General features: G+C 49.9%; 1 protein-coding gene across 1 annotated transcript in view; it reads left to right on the top strand.

The window, feature by feature from the left end:
- LOC147672520 (cAMP and cAMP-inhibited cGMP 3',5'-cyclic phosphodiesterase 10A-like) overlaps positions 1 to 24,988 on the top strand; it is a 909,783-nt gene that overhangs the window by 765,539 nt on the left and 119,256 nt on the right. The gene's annotated exons all lie outside the window — the stretch shown is intronic.

Raw genomic sequence — 24,988 nt, 5'->3', positions numbered from 1 at the left:
TGAGAAGTGCTAATACTCTCCCTTCCGAATTAAAGAAGGGCTGGTACTTGGGACTTGACAGTACCTACCCTTTGAAAGCACTGAGGAAGGGTTATGAACTTGTGCAAAGAGCTTTAAGTGGTTGTCTGTTGCTAATTCCGTGCCATAGTGCTTGCAAACCCACTTCTGAAGCAACGGCGGAGGTCTTTTCATGCGCTGCCTACCATTTTACACCCACACCACTTACATCCTCTATTGAAACTGAGCACATAATTGCTTTGCATTAATGAGTTTATAAAGCAAAGGACTGCCATATCAAGGATTTCACAAAAGTAAAGGATTATAACTTTTGATTCTTAGTTGCAGATTTGTTAATTGATTGGCAAGTAAGTGTGTCTGACTTTTGGGAATACCATTAAGCCTGGGATTAATATTCTATCACATTGAAGCATTATTAATGCTCGACCTATTGGCTTTGACAATGCTTGTTGAGCTTATCGCAGCTACACCCGAGTACTTCACAGGTCTTTAAAATACCATTTTCTTGTGAATGGGGCTTTGTTGTTGTTTCACGCCTTCTTAGAACCCCCGCACCTTCACTCTGCTGATTGATGGAAGAATTAGCCCCCCCCACCCCCTAGAACGCCTGTACTGCCAGGACTGCTTTGGCGTCATAGGAGTCTTTCAAGGAGAAAAGGGGAAGGAGCAAAGTCAGTGACAAGGTAAAGTTGTGCCGACCGCAGACTTTGACATTGTTGGAATACTTCATGGCTGTTGCTGATGTTAATTGACATTTGCCTTGAGTAAGATTTGTCATTTCAGTATTTGTGTGACTGAAGTTAGTGTCTAAACATGCTATAACTTTTCACGTAATGAACTGTAAATACGTAAACATTCATAAAGCAGCTCCAACAATAATACATAAAAAAGCTATTGGCATTGTAAACGGCAATGCCTTTTGTTTGTGTTTTAAAAACCTGCAGGCAGCACTGCGTAAACATGCGCTTTGTACTTTGAGGGTTTGCTTAACACATAAATAAAAGGCACTGGCATTTACAATGCCAATAGTTCAAACTCTGGTAAATGCGAGACCTATTGCATTGCAAATGCTTGTTATGTGGAAGCCTACCAGACAGTGCAGCTGTCTGGTTGCAAAGAGATGTTGGGGACATGCTAAAAACTTCCCTCAGAATGTATACCACCTTTTGCTTTTACTTTGGCTTGGTGTTTTGGAACTCACATTTTCTTCTTTTCTATTTGCTGGCTTTAATTGCTTTAGGCTGTTTAGCATGTCTTTAGAACATATTTATTTCTTTTCAAATCATTTTTATCGGGGTTTTCAAGAAAAGCGAGAAAAGAAGGGAAAATAAAGAAAAACACAGTCATGAGAAGAGATGCATTTACAAATGAGATTATAAATTAATAAATTAAATAAATTAATTACAATTATAAAGAGAGAAAGACTTCGATATTTTAACCTGTTTACCACCTCTCTGACTGGCTCCTTGTATTCTTCGACAGGTTCTAATCCACGGTGGCGAGTGACATTTAAAAGTGGTTGGTCGTAAAAATTAAGGAAATGGATCTCACGCCCCCCCCCTCCCCCCTTTATGATTGTGTGACTTGAGTGCCCCAAAGTGTTTCCTAAAATCGCCCTCAAATTCTGGAAATCACCGCAGGGGTGTGAAAAATGTAGATCTGAAAGAAACAGGTTAGTATTAGATTCCTTACCTTAGAATATCCCCAGGCGTCAGCCTGGATCCGAAAACTTTTGCGTAGCAGTACCCCTGCGTGTCGGTAGGCGTCGACTGCAGACGTCCCCTGCGGCTCCGCGTTCGGCGTCGTGCGCCGTGATGACGTCGCTGGAGTATATAGACGCCGCCTCCGCGCGCTGACGTCAGTTCTTCTTTTTTCCGCGCCAGTTAGCGCAGATCCAAGAAGTGCAGTACTCCGGTCTTTTGACCAAGTTTTTGGATCTTTGATCTTTTTTGACTCTTCTTACGGTGCCGGTAGGATGCCCGGTTTTAAGAACTGTGACGACTGTGACCATATGATGTCGGTCATGGACCATCACCGACTCTGCCTCCGGTGCCTTGGCCCCGACCACGACGTGGACGCCTGCGTCGATTGCCGGGCCTTGACGAATAAAGCTAGACGGGAGCAGTCCCGCAAGCTGCTCGAGTTCCGGGTGTCGGCCTCGCGTCGAGAGCGGTCCTGGTCCGGCTGGAGGTCAAGGGAGCGATCGAGGGAGCGGTCGCGGAGCCGTCACGAGCGCTCCGGGAGTCGTCACCATTCCTCTGGTTCCTCAGGTAGGAAGCACAAGAAGTCGGGGCGTCGTCATCGTACCCCCCGACTCCCCTGACGCCACTCCACTCTGACACACTGCGCCACTCCACTCTGACACACTGCGCCACTCCACTCTGACACACTGCGCCACTCCACTCTGACACACTGCGCCACTCTACTCTGACACACTGCATCACTGTACTCTGACACACTGCACACACTCCACTATTATTCAGGAAAACAATAGCATCTCTCTATTCCCGAGTGCTTAGAGACCAAGAGAAGTGCCACACTCTACTCTGACATACTACGCCACTCTACTCTGACACACTACAACACTCTTCTATTTCACACTGCACCACTCTACCCTGACACACTGCACCACTCTACCCTGACACACTGCGCCACTCTACCCTGACACACTGCGCCACTCTACCCTGACACACTGCGCCACTCTACCCTGACACACTGCGCCACTCTACCCTGACACACTGCGCCACTCTACCCTGACACACTGCGCCACTCTACCCTGACACCCTGCGCCACTCTACTCTGACACCCTGCGCCACTCTACTCTGACACACTACACCACTCTACTCTGACACACTGCACACACTGCACTCTTATTCAGGAAAACAATAGCATCTCTCTATTCCTGAGTGCTTAGAGACCAAGAGAAGTGTCACACCCTACTCTGGTACACTGCACCACTCTACTCTGGTACACTGCACCACTCAACTCTGGTGCACTGCACCACTCTACTCTGGTGCACTGCACCACTCTACTCTGGTACACTGCACCACTCTACTCTGGTACACTGTACCACTCGACTCTGGTACACTGCACCACTCGACTCTGGTACACTGCACCACTCGACTCTGGTACACTGCACCACTCTACTCTGGTACATTGCGCCACTCTACTCTGGTACATTGCACCACTCTACTCTAGTACACTGCGTCACTCTACCCTGACACACTGCGCCACTCTACCCTGACACACTGCGCCACTCTACCCTGACACACTGCACCACTCTACCCTGACACACTGCGCCACTCTACCCTGACACACTGCGCCACTCTACCCTGACACACTGCGCCACTCTACCCTGACACACTGCACCACTCTACCCTGACACACTGCGCCACTCTACCCTGACACACTGCGCCACTCTACCCTGACACACTCTACCCTGACATACTATGCCTCTCTACTTTGACACACTGCGCCACTCTACTCTGACACACTGCGCCACTCTACTCTGACACACTGCGCCACTCTACTCTTGACACACTGCGCCACTCTACTCTTGACACACTGCGCCACTCTACTCTTGACACACTGCGCCACTCTACTCTTGACACACTGCGCCACTCTACTCTGACACACTGCGCCACTCTACTCTGACACACTGCGCCACTCTACTCTGACACACTGCGCCACTCTACTCTGACACACTGCGCCACTCTACTCTGACACACTGCGCCACTCTACTCTGACACACTGCGCCACTCTACTCTGACACACTGCGCCACTCTACTCTGACACACTGCGCCACTCTACTCTGACACACTGCGCCACTCTACCCTGACACACTGCGCCACTCTACTCTGACACACTGCGCCACTCTACTCTGGCACACTGCGCCACTCTACTCTGATACTCTACCACTCTACTCTGATACACTCTACTCTGACACACTGCGCCACTCTACTCTGACACACTGCACACACTGCACTCTTATTCAGGAAAACAATAGCATCTCTCTATTCCTGAGTGCTTAGAGCCCAAGAGAAGTGTCACACTCTACTCTGACACACTGCACCACTCTACTCTGGTACACTGCACCACTCTACTCTGACACACTGCACCACTCTACTCTGACACACTGCACCACTCTACTCTGACACACTGCGCCACTCTACTCTGACACACTGCGCCACTCTACTCTGACACACTGCGCCACTCTACTCTGACACACTGCGCCACTCTACTCTGACACACTGCGCCACTCTACTCTGACACACTGCGCCACTCTACTCTGATACACTCTACCACTCTACTCTGATACTCTACCACTCTACTCTGATACTCTACCACTCTACTCTGACACACTGCGCCACTCTACTCTGATACTCTACCACTCTACTCTGATACACTGCGCCCCCACCCAATCGGGTTTCCGCACCAATCTTAGCACCGAAACAGCTCTCCTGGAAGTTTCGGAGGCGATTAAGGAGGTGCTGGATTCGGGTGGTAGGGCGATGCTGGTGATGTTAGATCTGTCTGCGGCCTTCGACACCGTCTCCCATGAGGGTCTTCTTGCAAGACTCTCAGAGATTGGTCTCGGGGGACGGTGCTCCAGTGGTTTCGTTCGTTGCTGGCAGGCCGTCGACAAACGGTCTGGGCCTCTGCTTGCTCCGCCGAGATGTCGCCATTGGGCGTCGGAGTTCCTCAGGGCTCAGTATTGAGCCCAACTCTATTTAACATCTTCATGACCCCTCTGGCGGCTCTGGCGGAGTCTTTCGGGGCTCAGATCGTTTCCTACGCCGATGACACCCAGCTCCTCTTCACCTGTGAGAGGGGTGAGGCTGTGTTTCAGTGGTTCCAACATAACAGCCTCAAGTGCAACTCGGATAAATCCGAGGTCCTCTTCTTCGGGTGCAGTTCGGATCCAGACTGGAAAGTGTGGTGGCCTGAGAACATGTTTCCACCAGCAAGTTCGTCCCAGGTGGCAAAAAACCTTGGGATTAAGATTGACAATGGCCTCACACTGCGCTCACAGGTAATTGGTCTCACTGGCACCTGCTTCGGCCTGCTCCGGATGCTGCGTAAGTTTCTCCCCCTGTTATCGGAGGAACACAGGAAGATCACAGTGCAGGCGATCATTGGCTCGAGAATTGACTACTCTAACATTCTTTATCTCGGCCTGCCAGAATATCTGCTTCAACGGTTACAGGTGGTCCAGAATTCGGCAGCACGGGCCATCTTTGGACTATCTCGCCGTGCCAGAGCCTCTGGCCTCCTGGAGGCATTGCACTGGCTTCCTGTCCGGAAGCGGATAATTTTTAAGACCCTGACTCTGGCACATAAAGCTTTGCACGCCTCCGGAGCGAAATACCTTCAAAAAAGGCTGACCTTCTACCATCCAGCCAGGTCGCTGAGGTCAGAATCCTTGTTTCTTGCTGCGGTGCCTCGTGTTAGGAGAGCACGTATTGGAGGCCGCTGTTTTAGATTATTGGCGCCCCAGTTGTGGAATAAGCTGCCAGTGGCCCTGCGCAGCACCCCAAACTTGTTGGCTTTTAGGAAGGGGCTCAAAACCTGGCTCTTTACCTCTTAGTTCTTTTCTGGGCTTTTCTGGCTTCCTTCTCTCTGCCCTTTATTTGTTTTTTTCCTGTTATTTTATGAGATTGGTGTGCAATTGAAAGCGTCGGGACACTCTTTCGAGTAGCCGTACGCTATATAAAACCCGGTATAACATAACATAACATAACACTCTACTCTGACACACTGCGCCACTCTACTCTGACACACTGCGCCACTCTACTCTGACACACTGCGCCACTCTACTCTGACACACTGTTCCACTCTACTCTGACACACTGCGTCACTCTACTCTGACACACTGCGCCACTCTACTCTGACACACTGTGCCACTCTACTCTGGTCCACTGCACCACTCTACTCTGGTACACTGCACCACTCTACTCTGGTACACTGCACCACTCTACTCTGGTACACTGCACCACTCTACTCTGGTACACTGCACCACTCTACTCTGGTACACTGCACCACTCTACTCTGGTACATTGCGCCACTCTACTCTGGTACATTGCGCCACTCTATTCTGGTACATTGCACCACTCTACTCTGGTACACTGCACCACTCTACTCTGGTACATTGCGCCTCTCTACTCTGGTACATTGCACCACTCTACTCTGGTACACTGCACCACTCTACTCTGGTACACTGCACCACTCTACTCTGGTACACTGCACCACTCTACTCTGGTACACTGCGCCACTCTACCCTGACACACTGCGCCACTCTACTCTGACACACTGTGCCACTCTACTCTGACACACTGTGCCACTCTACTCTGACACACTGCGCCACTCTACTCTGACACACTGCGCCACTCTACTCTGACACACTGCGCCACTCTACTCTGACACACTGCGCCACTCTACTCTGACACACTGCGCCACTCTACTCTGACACACTGCGCCACTCTACTCTGACACACTGCGCCACTCTACTCTGACACACTGCGCCACTCTACTCTGACACACTGCGCCACTCTACTCTGACACACTGCGCCACTCTACTCTGACACACTGCGCCACTCTACTCTGACACACTGCGCCACTCTACTCTGACACACTGCGCCACTCTACTCTGACACACTGCGCCACTCTACTCTGACACACTGCGCCACTCTACTCTGACACACTGCGCCACTCTAATCTGGTACATTGCGTGACTCTACCCTGACACACTGCGCCACTCTACTCTGGTACACTGCACCACTCTACTCTGGTACACTGCACCACTCTAATCTGATACACTCTACCACTCTACTCTGATACACTCTACCACTCTACTCTGATACACTCTACTCTGACACACTGCGCCACTCTACTCTGACACACTGCGCCACTCTACTCTGACACACTGCGCCACTCTACTCTGACACACTGCGCCACTCTACTCTGACACACTGCGCCACTCTACTCTGACACACTGCGCCACTCTACTCTGACACACTGCGCCATTCTACTCTGATACACTCTACCACTCTACTCTGATACGCTCTACCACTCTACTCTGACACACTGCGCCACTCTACTCTGACACACTGCGCCACTCTACTCTGACACACTGCGCCACTCTACTCTGGTACACTGCACCACTCTACTCTGGTATACTGCATCACTCTACTCTGGTACACTGCACCACTCGAGTCTGGTACACTGCACCACTCAAGTCTGGTACACTGCGCCTCTCTACTCTGGTACATTGCACCACTCTACTCTGGTACACTGCACCACTCTACTCTGGTACACTGCACCACTCTACTCTGGTACACTGCACCACTCTACTCTGGTACACTGCACCACTCTACTCTGGTACACTGCGCCACTCTACTCTGACACACTGCGCCACTCTACTCTGACACACTGCGCCACTCTACTCTGACACACTGCGCCACTCTACTCTGACACACTGAATTTGAATTTAAAAATATTTATTGAGCGCTCGTACACCAGGCGGTTTCATGGCGCTATTGAGGAGAAAGAATGATTCCTGAGTGAAAGGGAGAATTTAAATTTTAAAGGCCTGTGAAAACAAATGGGTTTTTAGGGTGCTGCGGAACTCCAGGTAAGATGATGTTAATCTCATTTGGAGAGGTAGAGAGTTCCAAAATTGCGGCGCCAGAGCGGAGAACTTAGAGCTTCCCATTCTACTCTTCTTGAACCTGGGCACCACCAAAAGGGACAAGGAAGAAGAACGCAATTGTCTACTAGGGATATAGGGTACGATTTTGGACCTAATGAAAGAAGGCGCAGTACCTGCAAGGGCCTGGAACGTCATACATCCCATTTTAAAAAGGGCCCTTTCTCTAATATGGAGCCAATGGAGGGATCTTAGGAGGGGAGTGGTATGATGTGATTTGGGTAAGCCATGTACCAGGCGGGCGGCTTGGTTCTGCACCAATTGAAGCCGTCGGATGGAATATGCCAGGGCGCCATTGTACAGGACATTCCCATAATCTAAGCGAGAGAGGACCATAGCCATCATGATCAGTTTGAGGGCAGAGAGAGAGAAAAACCGTGATACCTTCCGGATAGTACGTAAGGTGAAAAAACAAGAGGAAACCACTGTGTTGATCTGGGAGTGTAGAGTGAGTTAATGGTTGAGAGTGATCCCTAAGGTCTTGACAGAGGAAGAAGGGGAAGGGGAGGGACCAAGAGAGGGGGGGGGGCAAAAAGGAGACCAGGGGTTAAGTTTACCACCGGTGAGAAGAAGCTCGGTCTTGTCAGGGTTGAGCTTGAGATGGTTAAAGCTCATCCAATCCCTGACAAAGACCATCACTGATTGGAAATTAAAAATAGAGTCAGGGGAATCAGAGAGGTTAAAAATGCGCTGGAGGTCATCGGCGTAATTAAACACCGTGACCTCCATCCCCTGCAGTGCAAAGATGAGAGGAAAAATATATAAATTAAAAAGAAGGGGGGAAAGAGAAGATCCCTGGGGGACGCCACATTGAACTTTGCGAGCCTGGAAGGAAAAGTTTGCCAGATTGACTGCCTGTGAGCGATCGCTCAAGAATGATTTTAACCAGGCCAAGGCAGAACCTCCAATGCCTGCCGCCTCGACACGGGAGTGAAGGATGGTATGGTCCACCGTGTCGAAGGCGGCCGACAAATCAAGCAGGACCAGTGCCTGGGGGAGATTCGTTTCCCGCCCCTCCTTGAGTGTGTCTAAGACAGATACAACCACTTTTTCAGTGGAATGGAGAGGGCGGAACCCGGCTTGGCAAGGTGCAAGATAACCACTGTCCTCAATGAAAGAACTGAGGACTTTAGTAACGTGGTGTTCTAGGACTTTGGCTAGGTAGGGGTGGAGAGAAATCGGCCGGAAATTTGCAAGCGCTGTAGGATCTGCGCCTGTTTTTTTTTTAGGATAGGGATAATGGTGGCAGCTTTGTGACAGGTGGGGATGGTACCTGACTTGAGTATCTCATTGAGGAAAGTGAGGGGAGGGGAAGGGCAAGTTAGAAAGATGTCTCGCAGGATATGAGCCGGGCAGGGGTCAGAAGGGGATCCCGATTTGACGCAAGAAAGCAGAGGGAGGAAAATCTCTTTAGACAACGGGGCTAAATGGTCAAGGTGAAAGTTGTTGGGAGGGGGATCAGAGGTTAGAAATGCTGGGGAGGGAGGGGGAATGTTGACCTTGATGTCTGAAATTTTATTGATGAAAAAGTTATTCAGGGAGTCGCACAAAAGCTGGGAGGGTGCCGGCTTAGAAGTGGTCCTGTCCGAAGAGGCCAGTTCGAATACTGTTGCGAAAATTTCCCTGGGTTGGTTCTCGGCCCGGATAATCTTATTTGAAAAATAGGAGGTTTTCGCGTCTAAGATGGCTTTTTTGTACTCTGCCTGGACGGAGGAGTACAGTAGTTTAGATGCGGTACAGTAGGTGTGTCTCCAAGCACGTTCGGCGCGGCGGACAGCCAATTTTTTCTCCTTAAGTTCTGGGCTGAACCATTTATTGACGTTGTGGGCACGTCTTACCTTAATGCCTCTTAAGGGGGCCAGTTGGTCGCAGGCGTTAGTCAGCCATGTATTCAGCGTTTCGGCCTGGAGTAATGTGGTAAGCCCCTCCAAGGGTGGACTAGATGCTAGTAGGGAGGAGCAGAGTGCCGAAGTATCAACTTTGCCCCAGTTGCGAGCCCAGATGTTCTTGGGCAGGGGGGGTTTGTGGTGGGACTGAGATCCAATGAGAAGGAAATCAGGTGGTGGTCCGACCACAGGCAAGGGGTAACAATCGGGGCGTGGATAGGGATGTTAAGGACCAAACTTGGTCCAAAATATGACCCTGAATGTGGGTTGGGGTGTGAATGTGAGATATGAAATTTAGGCTGAGAAGTGAATCTGTGAAGTCTCTGGAGGGGGCATCTTCAGCCGGATCCGATGGCCAAAAGTTGAAGTCTCCAAGTACCAGGACCGCTGAATTGTTCACGGCTAATGTGGCAAGCAGGTCCTGGAAAGCTGGGAGGAAATGTGGCATGTTATTAGGAGGGCGATACATCAGAACACATGTGATAGGTGTCTGAAAGGAATTAGAACGTGCGACTAAATAGTCCACCGCTGGAATGGGAGGATGGGGTAATAATTGAAAGTGTAAATCGGAGCGAATAATCAAAGCCACTCCCCCACCTGCTTTGCCAGGAGGTCGATCAGCCCGGAACGCATAGTAAGAGGAAGGCAAGGCCGCAAGCAAGTTAGGCAGAGAGTCCTGGCAAAACCAGGTTTCCGTGAGGAACAGTAATTTGGGTTTCTGGGTGTCCAGAAAGATAAACAGATCAAGGTGGTGTTTTACTGCTGACCGAGTGTTTAGTAGGAAAGCAGAGATGATCGGTGTATCGCTTGTTTGAATGATGGAAGAGTCAGTGCGGGCGGGAAGTTGAACTAATGAGGGTAGGGAGGGGTGAGGGAGAGGGCTTGAGCTCCCAACCTCTGCAATATGGTCCAGTGCAGCTTGCTTCAAGTCCCATGGGCCTTGGTAGGCGCACAGTGTTTCGGGGGTATAAGAAACCAAATGGGCAGAGTGCTGTGCCCCTGACCCCGTCCGGCCACGGACGGGCACAGACGGGCTTGCCTTAGGCGCGCCCGCTGCACTCGTCCGCTGCGCGTCTTAGGGTTGCACATTGTTATGAGGTTACAGGAGGGGTGTGGCCTCGCTTGGGTGAGCGTGGCCTAAGGGCTTGGGGCGTGATGCGGCAATCAATTTCCCCTTACCCGCGTCAGCGCTTGCGTCCGCTGCGAGGGAGTATCCCACAGGGCTTTAAGGGAGAAGTGCCCAGCCAAGATTAAGAGATCAGGTAAGAACAAAGTATTAAAACAGTACAATTTCACAACACACAAGCATTTCTCCCGGCTTCCGATTCAGGAGTTTCAGTGTCCTCTAGCGTGAGCTAGTATTCGGCGCGCTTTTATCTGTTTTTCTAAAAAGGGGAGTGGCCTCGCGTGGGTGGGCGTGGCCTAAGGGCTTGGGGCGTGAGGGCGGCAATCAATTTCCCCTACCCGCATCAGCGCTTGCGTCCGCTACTCTGACACACTGCGCCACTCTACTCTGACACACTGCGCCACTCTACTCTGACACACTGCGCCACTCTACTCTGACACACTGCGCCACTCTACTCTGACACACTGCGCCACTCTACTCTGACACACTGCGCCACTCTACTCTGACATCCTGCGCCACTCTACTCTGACACACTGCGCCACTCTACTCTGACACACTGCGCCACTCTACTCTGACACACTGCGCCACTCTACTCTGACACACTGCGCCACTCTACTCTGACACACTGCGCCACTCTACTCTGACACACTGCGCCACTCTACTCTGACACACTGCGCCACTCTACTCTGACACACTGCGCCACTCTACTCTGACACACTGCGCCACTCTACTCTGACACACTGCGCCACTCTACTCTGACACACTGCGCCACTCTACTCTGACACACTGCGCCACTCTACTCTTACACACTGCGCCACTCTATGCTGATACACTGCGCCACTCTACTCTGACACACTGCGCCACTCTACTCTGACACACTGCGCCACTCTACTCTGACACACTGCGCCACTCTACTCTGACACACTGCGCCACTCTACTCTGACACACTGTGCCACTCTACTCTGGTACACTGCACCACTCTAATCTGATACACTCTACCACTCTACTCTGATACACTCTACCACTCTACTCTGATACACTCTACTCTGACACACTGCGCCACTCTACTCTGACACACTGCGCCACTCTACTCTGACACACTGCGCCACTCTACTCTGACACACTGCGCCACTCTACTCTGACACACTGCGCCACTCTACTCTGGCACACTGCGCCACTCTACTCTGACACACTGCGCCACTCTACTCTGACACACTGCGCCACTCTACTCTGACACACTGCGCCACTCCACTCTGACACACTGCGCCACTCTACTCTGACACACTGCGCCACTCTACTCTGACACACTGCGCCACTCTACTCTGACACACTGCGCCACTCTACTCTGACACACTGCGCCACTCTACTCTGATACACTGCGCCACTCTACGCTGATACACTGCGCCACTCTACGCTGATACACTGCGCCACTCTACGCTGATACACTGCGCCGCTCTACGCTGATACACTGCGCCACTCTATGCTGATACACTGCGCCACTCATCTCTTGGCACACTGCGCCACTCTACTCTTGACACACTGCGCCACTCTACTCTTGACACACTGCGCCACTCTACTCTGACACACTGCGCCACTCTACTCTGACACACTGCGCCACTCTACTCTTACACACTGCGCCACTCTATGCTGATACACTGCGCCACTCTATGCTGATACACTGCGCCACTCTACTCTGACACACTGCGCCACTCTACTCTGACACACTGCGCCACTCTACTCTGACACACTGTGCCACTCTACGCTGATACACTGCGCCACTCTACGCTGATACACTGCGCCACTCTATGCTGATACACTGCGCCACTCATCTCTTGGCACACTGCGCCACTCTACTCTTGACACACTGCGCCACTCTACTCTTGACACACTGCGCCACTCTACTCCTGACACTCTGCGCCACTCTACTCTTGACACACTCTACCACTCTACTCTGACACACTCTACCACTCCCCTCTTATTCATGAAAACAATAGCATCTCTCTATTCCTGAGTGCTTAGAGAACCCGTGGAAGTGTCACGCTCTGCTCGGACACACTGCGCCACTCTGCTCTGTTTCACTACACCACCCTACTCTGACACACTGCACCACTCTACTCTGACACACTGCGCCACCCTACTCTGACACACTGCACCACTCTACTCTGACACACTGCACCACTCTACTCTGACACACTGCACCACTCTACTCTGACACACTGCACCACTCTACTCTGACACACTGCGCCACTCTACTCTGACACACTGCGCCACTCTACTCTGACACACTGCGCCACTCTACTCTGACACACTGCGCCACTCTACTCTGACACACTGCGCCACTCTACTCTGACACACTGCGCCACTCTACTCTGACACACTGCGCCACTCTACTCTGACACACTGCGCCACTCTACTCTGACACACTGCGCCACTCTACTCTGACACACTGCGCCACTCTACTCTGACACACTGCGCCACTCTACTCTGACACACTGCGCCACTCTACTCTGACACACTGCGCCACTCTACTCTGACACACTGCGCCACTCTACTCTGACACACTGCGCCACTCTACTCTGACACACTGTGCCACTCTACTCTGGTACACTGCACCACTCTAATCTGATACACTCTACCACTCTACTCTGATACACTCTACCACTCTACTCTGATACACTCTACTCTGACACACTGCGCCACTCTACTCTGACACACTGCGCCACTCTACTCTGACACACTGCGCCACTCTACTCTGACACACTGCGCCACTCTACTCTGACACACTGCGCCACTCTACTCTGACACACTGCGCCACTCTACTCTGGCACACTGCGCCACTCTACTCTGACACACTGCGCCACTCTACTCTGACACACTGCGCCACTCTACTCTTGACACACTGCGCCACTCTACTCTGACACACTGCGCCACTCTACTCTGACACACTGCGCCACTCTACTCTGACACACTGCGCCACTCTACTCTGACACACTGCGCCACTCTACGCTGATACACTGCGCCACTCTACGCTGATACACTGCGCCACTCTACGCTGATACACTGCGCCACTCTATGCTGATACACTGCGCCACTCATCTCTTGGCACACTGCGCCACTCTACTCTTGACACACTGCGCCACTCTACTCTTGACACACTGCGCCACTCTACTCTGACACACTGCGCCACTCTACTCTGACACACTGCGCCACTCTACTCTGACACACTGCGCCACTCTACTCTGACACACTGTGCCACTCTACTCTGACACACTGTGCCACTCTACTCTGACACACTGTGCCACTCTACTCTGGTACACTGCACCACTCTAGTCTGATACACTCTACCACTCTACTCTGATACACTCTACCACTCTACTCTGATACACTCTACTCTGACACACTGCGCCACTCTACTCTGACACACTGCGCCACTCTACTCTGACACACTGCGCCACTCTACTCTGACACACTGCGCCACTCTACTCTGACACACTGCGCCACTCTACTCTGGCACACTGCGCCACTCTACTCTGACACACTGCGCCACTCTACTCTGACACACTGCGCCACTCTACTCTGACACACTGCGCCACTCTACTCTGACACACTGCGCCACTCTACTCTGACACACTGCGCCACTCTACTCTGACACACTGCGCCACTCTACTCTGACACACTGCGCCACTCTACTCTGACACACTGCGCCACTCTACTCTGACACACTGCGCCACTCTACGCTGATACACTGCGCCACTCTACGCTGATACACTGCGCCACTCTACGCTGATACACTGCGCCACTCTATGCTGATACACTGCGCCACTCATCTCTTGGCACACTGCGCCACTCTACTCTTGACACACTGCGCCACTCTACTCTTGACACACTGCGCCACTCTACTCTTGACACACTGCGCCACTCTACTCTTGACACACTCTACCACTCTACTCTGACACACTCTACCACTCCCCTCTTATTCAGGAAAACAATAGCATCTCTCTATTCCTGAGTGCTTAGAGAACCCGTGGAAGTGTCACGCTCTGCTCGGACACACTGCGCCACTCTGCTCTGTTTCACTACACCACCCTACTCTGACACACTGCACCACTCTACTCTGACACACTGCGCCACCCTACTCTGACACACTGCACCACTCTACTCTGACACACTGCACCACTCTACTCTGACACACTGCGCCACTCTACTCTGACACACTGCGCCACTCTACTCTGACACACTGCGCCACTCTACTCTGACACACTGCGCCACTCTACTCTGACACACTGCGCCACTCTACTCTGACACACTGTGCCACTCTACTCTGACACACTGTGCCACTCTACTCTGACACACTGTGCCACTCTACTCTGGTACACTGCACCACTCTAGTCTGATACACTCTACCACTCTACTCTGATACACTCTACCACTCTACTCTGATACACTCTACTCTGACACACTGCGCCACTCTACTCTGACACACTGCGCGACTCTACTCTGACACACTGCGCCACTCTACTCTGACACACTGCGCCACTCTACTCTGACACACTGCGCCACTCTACTCTGGCACACTGCGCCACTCTACTCTGACACACTGCGCCACTCTACTCTGACACACTGCGCCACTCTACTCTGACACACTGCGCCACTCTACTCTGACACACTGCGCCACTCTACTCTGACACACTGCGCCACTCTACTCTGACACACTGCGCCACTCCCCTCTTTTTCAGGAAAACAATAGCATCTCTCTTCCTGAGTGCTTAGAGAACCAGTAGAAGTGTAATTCCTTAACAGTAAAGTCTTCTGTTTGTGGTCTGGGCATATCAGCTTCAGACTTGATGCCAGATATTGCACATATTATTAGGAATCCCCTGCCGAAATATATTAGGAGGAACGCCCAAGCGTACACCAGAGTTATTTTGTTTTACTATGGTCGAAGTTTCTCATGATTTGACAACAGTGCCATCTACCGGCACATTGATTATCCCGGATTGGAATAATACACCGAGGAGGACGAACCCCAGCATTAATCCAAACCCAATAGCCTTGATAAAGTCGTAGGGGTACTTACCCGAAATCGCGGACCACGTGTTGGCTAAAGGAGATATTTTCGGCAAAAAGAAAAACCCAAAAAATAAACCAAAAAAGAATATCTCTATTGAATTGTAATGTATTGGAATGTATATGAAGTAAATTGCATGTGCTTCAGAAGTGTAACCATTGATAGTCAGTCATAGAATTGACAATTAGGGGAGTAGGGTGTATCTTCCCAATTTCGAGAGCACCGCAGGCCGTAAATCTTGTTCATTTAAAATAATATGGGATAGTTATGAGCGCCATAAACCTCACAAACACCCAAGCACTGGAAGAGTCACCACCACACTCTTAGACTCCACAACACTCCACACTACCCTACTTCATTCTGTGCTACTCCACAACATTCTCCTCCAATCTATAGTACTCTTCTGTGGGGGCACTCTACAACACCTCGCCCTACTCCACTCAACTTTACTCCGGTCCACAAGACTCCACTCCACCCTGAAACTCCACTCAAACAAAATTTTCTCCACTATATGCCCCTTCAGAAAAGTATAACCTGCAACATAGATATTGACTGACAAGACTACTATAAACAAGTTCACTTTGATGTAAACAATCCATTTTACTTGAAGGTAAGTGAGGTCGATTGGCATTGCTAAGGATTTTTCCTGACCAATTTCTTTCAATAACATGCCGACTGTATTTATCCACCCTTTACCTCCGACCGAGACTGAATATGGTTTTCGAAAATGGTCCTTACTAATAATGTATACAGTGATAACACAACCACATATGTTTTGAGTAGTAGCATTGCTCGAGCTAGTCCCACCCCTTGGATGTTAGTTACCTATGTTGAGCTTAGCAAGTGTGCATTAACTGGTTGTACATACACCTCACACTGCGAGCGTCTCCACAGTGTGTGTCCCTATATGTCTGTGAGCATTGAATGCTCAGACAGTGTTGTGCCTTGTGTTAAATATGCTGTGGGACGAGGACAATCATCATTGATGTACTCTCCGTTATCTCATTTCTGCACGTAACTATGTCACTTTCGCCATTGTTTGGTCTCACCTAGCTTCGCAGTGCATGCGCTGCTCGGTCTGCGAGATCTATTGTCGTCGGGTTGCTTTCAAAAGTAGAGTGGAAGCTCCACCCATGCTTTTGATTGGCGTGCGTCACAATTTATGCTGAACACTCGCTTTTCATTGTAAGTGATGCTTCTTTGTTCCCTCCCTGTCTCCTTTTCGGCTCGCCCACCCGGACTGGATATTTTGCTGGCGCACAGTGTCTCTTTTGCTTGTGCACGGCGTCTCTTCCGCCTTCTTTGGAATATGGTGCCTGGTTCACCCGACACTATGCGCATATGTTTAATATGCATGTGCGCTTCCATCATTATTACTTTTGTTTTCCTGTCCCTTATAAAAATGTGTTTTATAACACTCTAATCGTGCTTTTTTCCACCATGAAGATAGCTTGTGGCTTGTTTCTTCTGCTACATTGACCCGAGCTGGCAGTGATTACATCGGTGCAAGGGCAGTAAGTTATTTTTTTATTTGCCCCAGTATTGGAACTTTCATAGATTCCCATGCTTTGTATCATTCCCCGTCGTCGGAATGGGAGCCTCTGTAAATAAAAAATACCACAGAAGTAAGCACAAAAGTGAAAAAAAGGCCTAGGCCTCATCTCATTTTGTAGCTTATCCACCTCTTTTTGTAAAAGAGACCAAATTCTTGCAATAACCAATCAGAGCAGCCTCACCACATAGAACCTTCCTGAGAGTGCCTCAGAGCATCAGATTTTCTACCGCACGTTGTGCTAGGGCAGGCGTCTCCAACCAGTAGCTCGGGAGCTACTGGTAGCTCACCAGCACCCTCAAAGTAGCTCTCAGAGGTGAAGCCAAACCAATCCGATCTCAGGGATTCTCTGTATATTAAAGAAGGTAGCACTACTCGTTTCATTACCCGTAAGAGTTAAAGACAGCCAAACCGATGGCAGGACCTCTTGATAACACTCAAACACACACTCTGTTGGCCTATCAATCAATCAATCAAATCAATCAATCAAATTTATAGAGTCCACTAGTCACCCGTGAGGGTCTCAAAGCGCTGGGGAGGGGGGCATTTGGGCAGCTCCGGTCATTCGAAAAGCCAGATCTTGAGGCTCTTCCTGAATGCTTTCAGTGTGGGGCTTCATCTGATGCTGATGGGGAGTTTGTTCCAGGTCTTGGCCACGTTGTAGGAGAAGGATCTGTCTCCTGTTCTGGCTCTGTGTATGCAGGTGATTTCGGACAAGGCCTGGTCAGCAGAGCAGAGGTTTCTCTTGGAGGCGTAGAAGGTGATTATTTCGTTCTTCGGGTCCGGTGTTGTGGAGGGCTTTGTAGGTGTGTGTGTGTGAGCAGCTTGAAGGTCACTCTTTTTTCTAAGGTGAGTGAGTGAAGGTGCTGGGTGATATGGATGGGATGCTGAGGACGAATCTAGCTGCGGAGTTCTGGGAGGTCTGGAGTTTGTGGAGCAGAGATTTGTTGATTCCGGCATAGAGGGCATTCCGGTAGTCCAGCCTGCTGGTGATGAGTGCATGGGTGACAGTCTTCCTGGATTTGGGGGGGGTCCATTTAAAGGTCTTGCGAAGTATGCAGAGGGTGTTTAAGCATGTGGAAGCTATGGTGTTAGCCTATGGGTCTGCCACATGAACCATCTTTATCCACTTTAAATCTACATAAGAAGGATATTGGCTGTTATATGCCCTGCTCTATCAGTCACACTGTGTATGACATCAAAGAATAGTGGCATCAGTAACCAGGGCTGACCCACCAAAGTGTGTGACTGCAAGAACTATAGTGAAAATGTGTTGGGAGCATGATCAACCAAAGAGCTGAAGGAAGAGAGTATACATCCAGGGCAGAGAAAGTTAGAAGCAACACATTCATTTTTGTGTGGGTGTGTGACATTGTGTCCTTCCATAATAAACAGTGTTGGTTCCTTAAAGCTACTCCTAGTGTCAAGGGCTGCCAAATATGTATGCTGGTCCCCATAATAAGAGTATTATCTCAGACGCAATTATGCCAGTTCATGGTATAATTGTGCCATTGCCATAATATTTTCATCCATGACTATTTTGGGAATACAAGTATAGTAATTCCATACTTGCTGCCATCACTGACATATTAAGAGCATGACTGGCTTGCTTTTAGCCATTCCTGACAGAGTGGCAACCGCTTCTACCATAATAATGTCCATAACTGATATATGCTGGGCATCCAGCTGTGGCACAGTGGTAGCCCCGGTTTGATGGTGGGCATTATTAGCATAACAGATGCATTAATAGTGTTGTGGTGAGCAAGCATGACCTTTGATTCCAATTCCTGGGTATTTGAAGCAGAATTGGTCCATCAGAGGCATTTTTACATGGTGGTACTCAATGAAAACGAAAAGCTGATGTTTAGGGACTGTGTATTTTCTAACAATGAACACTGATTGACATCATCTGGAATGCTTGGGTGGTTACTGCTGATGAATCATTCTTATGGTGGTCATAGTGTAATGTTAATACATATCAGCATTTTACAGTGATAAAATATGCTAGTAGCTCAGCAGGACTTTCCGTGAGCAGAATTAGCTCGCACTACAGAAAAGGTTGGAGACCCCTGTGCTAGGGAGTCTCCATTGAGCTCTGCTCAATTTCTTCACTTTAACTCAACTTTAATTCATTTTTTTCACTATGTCTGACAAAGAAAAAAAGGCTCTGTTTAGAGCTTGTGCTACCTGTTCGAAGAAGAGGCTGTTTGTGGAGGACAAACATCAAGATTGCATATATTGATGTATCCGGACCACAGGCCACAGAGTGCAAGATTTGCAGGACCTTCTCCACGAAAACCTTGAGGGACAGAGAAGGCCGTCTTCTGACCTGGTTACAGAAAATGATGACTCGAGAGGAGGCTTTGTCTTCTGACAGTGAGGGCTCTTCTTCAACTGCGTCCTCGAAGTTCAAAGAATAGGGGTAGGTCTTCCCCCCCCCCTCTACATCTACTGAGCCCCCTGTTAAGGCCTTGTTTGGGACCTCTGATAGGTCTGATAGGCCTGCTTCCCTAAAATCTCCTCACCGCAGTGAAAAGGAGAGACCGGGACAGCTTGAGGAGTCACAGGCGGCAAAGAAAGCTAAGAAGGCAGTCTCTGGGTCTTCTCCGCCTTCAGAAAAAGGGAAGAATGGCAAAAAACCTTCTACTACTCTTCAGGACATTGCTTTGAACAAGCTTTGAACAAAAAACAACGTCCGTCGGCGGTGAAAACTACAGGTACGTTGACGATTCCTGTCAGGAAAGACTTGTCTCTGAAAATAACCTCGTCGACGGGCTCGTCGACGATGATTACGTCGACTGCATCTAAACCGTCGTCGACGTTTAAAATGCCTGCTTCTTGTTCATGGTCGACGAAGCTTACTTCATCCACGTCGACGATGATGACTACGAGGCTAGTGTCGACAGCAATGACGACGACCAGAACGACAACGACGTCTACGACAGCTGCCATGATCATGACGACGAGCTCGTAGTCTCACCGTCGACGAGCCAACCTTCGACGACGAGCGCAGTTTCTTCATTGACGACTCAGTCTACGACATCGTCGACGAGACTTCTACCATCGATGACGACTCCGTCGACGACTCCAGTCCTCTGTATCTCTCTCAAAAAGAGGCATATTACTACGGGAATGTCGTCGTCCAACAGCGTGTTGCTGTTGGACGACGCCTCTGAAGAGGAGGATGAAGGTCCTTACGGGCCGGCTTATTGCCCTTCAGACCTGCAGGTCAAGTGCCAGGGGTCCAGTTCTGATGAAGGCGAGGTGGAAGAGCACCACTATATGCAGCAGGACACTTATGAAGAGAGACCTCAGGTGTGTGTTCACCCAGAGAGTTCTCAGCAAAGACCACACCAGGACATGGTGGCGATGCCGTCCTCTCTTATCTCGGACTTACAATTAATGCTACAAGATTATAGGAGGAGGTTCCCATCTCTGCCTGAGGGACAATAAGTACGCCTTCCTTCACCCTCTATTCCGGCACCGCAGGCAGTGGCGGAGACACTGTTGCCTTCAAGGGTACGCAAACCAGAGCCCAGGGAAGCTCCTCAAGAGGTAGTTCATATCCAGGATGATGATGTCACATCGGATGACGAGCAGCAGGTTGACCCTGACCAGGATCCAGAAAGAGACTGGAATGCTGATGGTCTTCAGGATCCAGATGACCAAGTGTCGGATACCGCAACTTCTCGGAGGATTTCATAATCTCATGGAAAGAGCAGCTAAGAGGTTTGGTCTGCCCATTTCATCGGTTCAAACTGACTGTTTTTTATACGACTTCAAAGAGCCATATAGGAAGTCGGTTCGTTCTATCCCCATCATAGAACATGTTTGGTCGGAGCGTATCAAAGCCATGCAGAATCCAGCGACGGTCCTTCCGGTTCTTCCCCGGCTGGAGAAGAAATATCGAGCGCCAGAGGGCAGCCCAGCATGCCTCACTGGTCAGCCGAAATCAGACTCGGTCATCTCCCAGGCGGCACAGAGTAAGTCAAAGAACCCATCAACGCCGCTGACAACACCACCGGATAAGGAAGGGAGGCGTCTGGATAATGTGGGGAAGATGTTCTCTACAATGGCCAGCCTCCTCGTCCGAGCGGCAAATGCTCTGGCTATCCTGTGGAGATATGATCGCCAGATGTGGTGTGACCTGTCTTCATTTGTAGAAGAACTTCCAGAGGGGTCGAAGGAGGAGGTCAAAAAGATCTTGATGGAAGGTGAGCGCGCCTCTTCAGAGGTAATCGACTGCGCTATGGATATAGCGACAATGGCCTTCCGGACGCTGGCAGTCTCAGCGGTGTAGCGGCGCCAGGGCTGGCTATGAGCCACATGGTTTCGCCAGGAAGTACAAAACAAAATGTTGGACTTACCTTATGATGGGGAACTGTTTGGGAAGCACGTGGATGATACCTTGCAAGCCATAAAAAAGGATACGGACACGGCCAAGTCCTTAGGAACTTTGACCTATCGCAAAGTCCCTTTTAAGGGTGCAAGAGGAAGAGGCTTCTCATCATACAGAGGCGGCAACCAACAGCGCTACTCTTCCTATTCACAATCTTCTCAATCGTACAAGCCCCAATATCAACAGCGGCAAGGTCAATCGGCGTCTTTCTCTTGCCAGCCGTCGAGTGGACGTCCGGGGCGACAGGGCAGAGACCACTCTAAACGACAATAGTGGGCCGGTGGCTCTTTCTACTGTTCCTGTCCCTTCGTTAACACCAGTGGGGGGCAGGATTGCCCATTGTCTATGCAGCTGGAAGGTCATATCATCAGACCAGTGGGTTCTAAACATCATCAAGGAAGGACACACTTTTGAGTTCCAACATCTTCCTCCAACAAGAGCTCCAGACGCCATCACGCCCAAACATCTTGGTCTTCTTCGTCTCGAAGCCCACCAACTCGTCATCAAGGGGGCAATAGAGCCTGTACCTTTCTCCCAAAAGAAGGGGTTTTATTCCAAGTTCTTCCTGGTTCACAAGACAAAGGAGAAGTGGCGTCCGATACTAGATCTTCGAGAGCTCAACACCTATCTCCTAAAGTTGTCATTCAGGATGGTCACCCTTCAAGACATTTTACCTCTGCTCAATCAGGTCTCAGTCTTTGCAAAGGTACTAGCTCCTGTGGCAGCTTTTCTAAGGAGGCAGTCTTTAGAAGTCTTCCCGTACCTGGACGATTGGCTAGTAAAGGCTCCTTCGTTCCAGGAAGCTTCCAAAGCAGTCACAAGCTGCATTCAACTTTTCAAGCAGCTGGGTCTTCGGCTCAACTGGGAGAAATCAATCCTGCGGCCATCCAAAAGGACAAAAGTTTTGGGTGCAAACCTGGATACGGATTGTTGCAAGGCTTTTCTGTCAGAAGAACGCCAAAACAAGCTTATACTGTCAGCTCGCCTCCTGCAAACAAGGAAGTCTGTCGGTTCGTTGGTACAAATCCCTTCTCGGATCGATATCCTGCATACCATTGATTCCGCACTGCAGGCTTCGGATGCGCCCACTGCAGGAGAAACTAGACATGCAATGGCATCACGTGACAGGCTCCTTCGATGACAAAATCATGGTAACACCAGTAATGAAGATGGCAAGCAGCTGGAGGTTGGTAAAAGAAAACCTCTCAGTGGGTTTGACATTCCAGCTTCCTCCATCTCCGATTGTGTTGACAAAAGATGCCTCCATGGAGGGTTGGGGAGCGGTTCTTCAAGAGCTGAAAAACAGTGGTCATTAGAGCGCAATCCAATGCAGATTCCACATCAATCTGCTAGAACTGATGGCTATTCTTCTAGCCTTGCAGGCTTTCCTTCCAAGGATCCTGAACCGCAGAGTGCTGGTTCGTACGGACAACACCACGGCCATGCACTACATAAACAAGCAGGGCGGGACAAGATCCTGTACCCTTTCGAAGGAAGCTCAGAACATTTGGAACTGGGTGATCCAACACAAGATCATTCTATCAGCGGAACATCTCGCAGGAACACTCAATTCCACAGCTGATGCTTTAAGTCACCAGAGGTCGATCAGCCACGAGTGGGAATTGGATCAGACCATTCTCTAGGAGATATTTTCATGTTGGGGGACCCCAACCATCGATCTTTTTGCGACACCGCAGAACGCCAAATGCTAGTGCTATGCAAGCAGGGATCACCATCAAGGATCCTTGGGGAATGCTCTTTTGATAGCTTGGTACGGGGCATTTGTCTACGCCTTTCCACCAATTCCTCTAATCCCGAGACTGATCAGAAAACTCAAAGTGGAACCGTGCAGGATGATTTTGATTGCATCGGCGTGGCCCCTGGAATTCTGGTACAGAGAACAACTTCTCTACCAAGACCACCCTATTCTCCTGCGGCCTGTTCAGTCGCTATTGACCATGGCTCAGGGACAAGTACTGCATCCGGATCTGAACTCACTCCAATTGACAGCGTGGCTCCTGAGTACAGAGAATTCCAGAATTTAAATCTCCCAGGGGAATGTAGAGACATTCTGGCTCAGGCCCGTGTGCCAAGTACTAATAAGACTTATCGGGCGAAGTGGAAAAGGTTCTGCCTTTGGTGTCGGAGGCAAGATATACACCTATACACTTCGTCACCGCGCCAACTTTTGCCTTGTATCCGGTCTCTGGCCAAGTCTGGATTGGCTCATTCTTCCGTGAAGGTTCATCTGGCGGCCATTTCAAGATTTAGACGCACGTCATCAGGTCCTTCCCTTTGGTCTGCAAGAATTGTTAAACAATTTCTGAAGGGCTTGTCCAGAGTTTTTCCTCCAGTCCGGCCTCCACCACCGGCCTGGCACCTTAATTTGGTTCTATCACACCTGATGAAAGATATGAAGTTTGTTTCATGGAAACTTGCTCTTCTCTTAGCTTTGACATCGGCTAGAAGAGTTAGTGAGCTTCAGGCATTCATGATTGTAGAACCTTTTCTGCAATTCAAAAATGATGTTCTCATCCTGCGGACAAATCCGACATTTATTCCAAAAGTCCCTTCAGAGTTCAATCTGAATGAGCCTGTGATCTTAAAGTCCTTCTTCCCACAGCCCTCTACGCCAGCAGAGAGGGCGTTACATTCTTTAGACGTTCATAGATATCTAAAATTTTACTTGGAGCGGACAAAGCAATTCAGAAAATCTTCCCAGCTCTTTGTCTCTTACAGTGCTCCACGGAAAGGATGCCCAATTTCAAAATCCTGTATTTCGCGCTGGATATCGAATACAATCCAGTTTTGCCATCGAGAGGCAGGCAAGCCACTTGAGCGAACAGTTCGTGCTCACTCTACAAGATCGATGGCTTCATCTGTGGCTCTATTCTCAGGAGTCCCAATCAAGGACATCTGTAGAGCGGCGACGTGGAGCAGTATCCACACCTTCACTAGGCACTACTGCTTGGATTCTTCTGTGAGAGAGGATGCAGCAGTGGGTCAAATAGTCCTGAGGAACCTTTTTCAGTGAGACGGTGAGCTTTCCTTACTATCCCGCCTTCCTGTATTGCATATTTTGTATCACTTGTGTTTATTTCTACGTTATGATATCTATTTACATATATATTATATATCGATATAGGTATATCTGTTTTTTCTTTTCAGAATAATGCTTGTGTTTGCAGATATACAGGTGACAAAATATGCCATGCGTACCGGTACTCTCCTTGG

Source organism: Lissotriton vulgaris, unplaced genomic scaffold, assembly GCF_964263255.1.
Source record: "Lissotriton vulgaris unplaced genomic scaffold, aLisVul1.2 SCAFFOLD_490, whole genome shotgun sequence".
NCBI classification, from domain to species: Eukaryota; Metazoa; Chordata; class Amphibia; order Caudata; family Salamandridae; genus Lissotriton; species Lissotriton vulgaris.
The sequence above is the reverse complement of the archived record's forward strand: the minus strand, read 5'-3'. Positions and strand labels throughout refer to the sequence as shown.